Here is a 6064-nt window from a genome sequence, read left to right as displayed (position 1 = left end):
TGTCTCTTCCTCTGTCTGTGGCTCTACCTGTCAAATAAATAAAATCTTTAAAAAAAAAACCAGCAAAATGTGTTTTTATGAAATGCAGCAGATTCAATGATCACATAAGTATTCAATTTTATATTATAGAAGAAGTTCACAAAGAATTGTTCTGCATTCTATGAAATGTAAAACAAACTGAAATTATACAAAACCCAAACTAGTTTTTATGTGGAAATAAATTTAATGTATTTACCTACTCACTTTTTCCAACTCAAAATTTATTTAGGTTTTAAATCAAGCATGCTTTCTCAAAGAAATGCTAGTGTCAGAAAAATTATAATAGTTTATTGCTCACATTTAGAAAATAAAGGAAAAATGAAAATTTAAATTATATTCCCAAGAATAGGCAATATAAGATAATGTTTGAACCTAAATAGCTTAATCTCCAAGTAAGATATATGATAAATGCTGTCAAGTTAATTACATTACTATATCATAAATATCAATGTGATGTTTTTACATTTTCCTTATAAAGGAATTATTATCTCTGTCCTTTTAGATCAGGGATCTTCAGGATTTAGTTCATTTACTTGTTTCACATTTATAATTGATAAATATGGGGTGAATTAACACAAACTGAATTCATTCTGATGCTAAAAGTCAATTATCCACTTTTATTTCAATTCACATTGCCCAAATAAAATTTAAAAAACATCTAGCTGTTTGAATATACACAAGTAGTACACACTGAATTCCTATTCTAAATTGCTGATATAGTAATTTCTTATATTTTTTCTATGCCTTGCTTAAATAAAGTTTATTGAAGACATTTGAAAGTTAAGTTATTGAAAAGCTTACATATATATTTAACTTACATAATATTTACCTGCCTATATGAATTATTTTACATAAAAAATTTGCAAGCTGAAAACAATTTGGAGAACATTGTTTGTGTGTAGAGACAATTTGTTTCAAAGTCATTAATATCATTAATTTATTTTATATAGAATTATATGTACTTTAAAAATATCTTTGATTAGTAATAATTTATTTGAAACCTCACACTTATATAAATAAAATTATTATAAGATTGTGCAGGGAGGGCTGCTTTACAATTTTATTATCTTTGATTTTTGCATTAAAATATTAGGTGTGATAATTGGTCTGAACTCATCAAATCCAAGTATGTTTATATCATCAGATTCCCAAGGGTCACAAATTTCTGTCAAATCATCCATAGATATAATTATAGATGTGGATATTAATTAGAAATATAGATGTTGGTAAATCCACCACCCCTGTAATTTACTATAGAAGCAGCCATTGGAGGGTGAACCAATGGAAAAGGAAGACCTTTCTCTCTGTCTCTCTCTCTCACTGTTCACTCTGCCTGTCAAAAAAAAAAAAAAAAAAGAAACACAATCAAATATTTTTCTTTGAAGTGAAGAAAAAAATCATACATGGTTGGGGAGCCATTAATTCTGGTAGGTAGTAAATTGCAGTTAACCAGTGAGAATGAAAGAAAATACTTAAAAACCAATAATGCTATAAATTTAAAAGGCAAACCAAGAAGTGAAAATTTCTTCTTTGTTTTTTTTCTCAAAAATGTAGTTTATAAATACATTCTTAAGATGTATTTTTCTTTATACACTCTCTCACTTCTTATTCTCAAGATAATAAACTATCACATTTTTATTGGGAAGTAGAGAAAAATATTTCACTGAGAATATTAACATGCACAATTTTTTGAATTAATAGTTTTGCTGAAAAAAATTGTAATAGCTGAGCTTACATTTTTAAGCATAACTATGTTTTCTGTATAATGACTTATGGCAAAGATACTATTTTATAGATAGTGGGATGTTTGTGGCAAATGGTCCTAGGGATTGTATTCATTTTGTTTCCACTAGAGCAAAAAACTTTCCCATGGGGTATCTAAACTTAGAATGAGTTTGGTATCACAACATAATTGATAATGTCTGTAGGAAAAATAAAGGATTGTTTTCCTAGACTTCAAATCACAAAACAACAGTCCAATTGACTTGTGTTTGTCAGTGGTATATCTCTGTGTTTTATAAAACATGCAATCTAAGAAAAATAGATATTTGTACAAAAGCTCACATTTGTATCATCTTTTGCTTTTTTTGTTTTCTTTAGCACTGTGAGTCTGAAATTCTTCTAAAGCAAAAGCTTACTAAATATAAGTTCATATGTGTTGCCCACAGGAGTTAATATCTTTTTCTTTTAATAAAGACTGTTGTTTTATTTTTCCCAGAAGCATTTTATTAAGGTATACAAGCTTCATGCACTTCATAAATACAACTTTGGGAACATAGAAATCAATTTCTAATAGAGCAAAATGGTTTCACTACACATGCACAGAACCTTTTGAGGATAGGCAGGTCCCAATGTTTACTAGGGAGTATTGCCTTATTCTGTTGCAGAGAGGAGCTGTCTTCCTCAACCCACAATGCTGCTTGGTTTAATTAAGGCTACTGCATTTTCAACAAGCAAATCAGGAAGGATTTCATCTATATGCCACCTCACTTTCTAGGTGTACTTGAGCCACATGCTGGGTGGGGAGGTTGCAATTTCTTTTGATAGATTTAAGTGCTAGGCAGATAAGTCAATTCTAATTTGTCCCATTCTTTCCTAGTGTGATTTAATTCAATGGAGTTATGAAAATGTTTATCAAAAGAATTTTGGAACTAAAATATTGACTGAGTTAAAAATATTGACAACCAACCATGGTAGTCAAAGAGCATACCCTAGGAGTGTTCTTCATATAGAACGTGAAATATTATTCTTATTTATAAGCTAAAATTATATTAAAGTACATAAAAAAAGGGTTCCTGATTGTGACCAAATTTAGTTCTAATTTTTCAGCTTCCTCTGTCTCACTATGTTGGAGCAGAGATTGGAGGCATATAATGTCATTTAACTTGCTTGATTTTATTTTGCCAGTATGGCAGCTTTTTGTTTGATAAATTGAGGTAGGCCTGCTTGTTCAAACAGTCACTTCTTATGAACTGCTGGTCACACATGGGAAGGCAAATTTCTTCTCCCCTGTGTGGGTTTACCGTGTCTGGACAGTTCATCAGAACACACAAAATATCTTTCACAATCTTTCCACCTACATCAAAAAGGCTTTTCTCCTTTATGTGTTCTCATGGGGGCCATCATATGAGAACTTATAAAGTAGATCTTGCTACATCCTGGGTAGCTACATATGGGGCTTCTTATTCTGGATCAGTGAATTTGAGTAGTGACTTTGACTACTTAAGGGGAGACACAGGAGCAGGGAAAGTGGAGGAGATCTTGGTATCATTTGCTCTCATCATTGGCAGCTTTGGGCTCTACATAATGCCCTGGGCTACACCAACCATGACAACCTCTTTGAGCACCTGAGAGCTGCATGTAGAGATAGAAATATGGACTTGTTGTGGGGACATGGACTGACTGAGACCTATAGACACCTGTCTCTGAGGCGGGCATAGAAACCTTATGAAGGGCAGCACCCACTTTCTCATCAACATCTGCCACTGTTTTGCTCACATCTCAGTCTGTGTGATGACTCAGCTGCACAGGTATTTTTTCTTGCAGTCTCAGTATTCAGGTGGACTCTTTGAAAGAGGTTAGCTTGGTGTTGGAGATGCTAGCTGCTTTTTCTGGGGAGGATCTGTGGTTCAAAAGTAGACATCAGCTGTACAATGCAGCACACATGGCTTGAATGTTTTGGAATTTGGAGTGAGACACTGGGCTCTTTTCTTCCTCTGAATGGTGCAGAAGTGAGAAGCTTGAATATCTCTTGGAATGATTTTTAGTATTTAGTAGATGGCTTGGGCATGATTAACTTTAAATTTGAGAGGGTACAAAGTCAGAGGGGCTGTAATGTGGAGGCAGCAAAACGTGGGGATGAAAATCAGCTGGGAAACAGGCTCTCTTCTGATGTATAAAATACTTATATAGGGAACTGTTTTCAAGGTATTTCTTAAAATAGAACTCCCAGTTGCAAGTCATTAAGTGCTCTAAAAGCACTATCTCTGCAGTTTCATTCCAGCAATACAAACTCTCTTCTGACTTTTCAGAAATGCTTTCCTCCATTGCTTGTTGGAGAGAAGCACCAAAGTTGAGCATGGTTGGCTGCCTGGTAACTTCTGGTAAGCTGACTTCCTGTTGGGCTGTGGGCTGCCTGGTTTCATAGGTGCTTCCTGAGTTATTGTTTGCCATTCCACCTACAGCTACACTGAGTGACATCTGCTCTCTCATTCTGGTAGCTGCTTCACTGTCCTGTGCTGTGGGTGAAGGCAGAGCCTGTGGCCAGCCAACCAGTGTCAAAGGTATGTGAAGTACTGGCCAATGAGTTGGTGCAGCTATGCATGGTCTTCAGCTACTAGGTAATGGGAATCTGTTATCAGTGGAGCATGTACATAGACTCAAGAGTCACATATCTGGGCTGGCCCTGTGGCTTAGCAGTTAAAGCTGCCGCCTGTAGTGCCAGCATCCCATATGGGTGCTGGTTCAAGACCTGTTGCTCCACTTCCTACCCAGCTCTCAGCTATGGACTGGGAAAGCAGTAAAAGATGGCCCAAATCCTTGGGTCCCTGCACCCACATGAGAGATCTGGAAGAAGCTCCAGGCTCCTGGCTTCAGATTGGCCCAGCTCTGGGTGTTGTGGCCACTTGGGGAGTGAACCAACGAATAAAAGACTTCTCACTCTCTCTTGCTCTTTCTCTCTCTCTTTCTCCCTCTGCCTCTGCTTCTCTGTAACTTTGCCTTTCAAATAAATAAATAAGTCCTAAAAAATAAATAAGCCACATGTTCCATCAGCCTTGCCCAGGGGAACTTCCACAGTCACCTGATCCAGCAATACCCTGGCCCTTGCCCACTGCTCTCCACTTGTCCCCAACCCTGGGCTAGGGAACTCTGGTGTGGGCAGGCCCAGCATCAATGGTGATCTGGGGTCTTGCAGACTCTCAGCCCCATATGTGGAAGGAACATAGATAGATCCTATACTTCCACTCACAGTTTAGCTTTCAAGATGTGTGTACCTATGATTTGCTTTCTAATGAAGATAATGTGAAGCAGGCATTTTCGCCTAGTAGTTAAGATCAGCTGTTCAATTCCCACTCTCACCACTGCTATTCAATATAGTTCTGGAAGTTTTAGGCAGAGCTAGTAGGCAAGAAAAAGAAATTAAAGGATACAAATTGGGAAGGAAGAACTCAAACTATCCCTCTTTGCAGATGTTATGATTCTTTATTTAGGAGATCAAAAGAACTCTACTAAGAGACTATTGGAACTCATAGAAGAGTTTGGCAAAGTAGCAGGATATAAAATCAATGCACAAAAATCAACAGCCTTTGTATACACAGACAATGCCATGGCTGAGGAAGAACTTCTAAGATCAATCCCATTCACAATAGCTATGAAAACTATCAAATACCTTGGAATAAACTTAACCAAGGACATTAAAGATCTCTACAATGAAAATTACAAAACCTTAAAGAAAGAAATAGAAATCCAAATGGCCAACAGACACATGAAAAAATGTTCAAGATCACTAGCAATCAGGGAAGTGCAAATCAAAACCACAATGAGGTTTCACCTCACCCTGGTTAGAATGGCTCTCATTCAGAAATCTACCAACAATAGATACTGGAAAGGTTTGGGAGAAAAAGGGACACTAACCCACTGTTGGTGGAATGCAAACTGGTTAAGCCACTACGGAAGTCAGTCTGGAGATTCCTCAGAAACCTGAAGATAACCCTACCATACAACCCAGCCATCCCACTCCTTGGAATTTATCCAAAGGAAATGAAATTGGCAAACAAAAAAGCTGTCTGCACATTAATGTTTATTGCAGCTCAATTCACAATAGCTAAGACCTGGAACCAACCCAAATGCCCATCAACAGTAGACTGGATAAAGAAATTATGGGACATGTACTCTATAGAATACTATACAGCAGTAAAAAAAAATGAAATCCAGTCATTTGCAACAAGATGGAGGAATTTGGAAAACATTATGCTGAGTGAATTAAACCAGTCCCAGATGGACAAATATCATATGTTCTCCCTGA

This window comes from Oryctolagus cuniculus, chromosome Y (assembly GCF_051225735.1).
Source record: "Oryctolagus cuniculus isolate XC-2025 breed Fujian yellow rabbit chromosome Y, ASM5122573v1, whole genome shotgun sequence".
Classification (NCBI taxonomy): Eukaryota; Metazoa; Chordata; class Mammalia; order Lagomorpha; family Leporidae; genus Oryctolagus; species Oryctolagus cuniculus.
The sequence above is the reverse complement of the archived record's forward strand: the minus strand, read 5'-3'. Positions refer to the sequence as shown.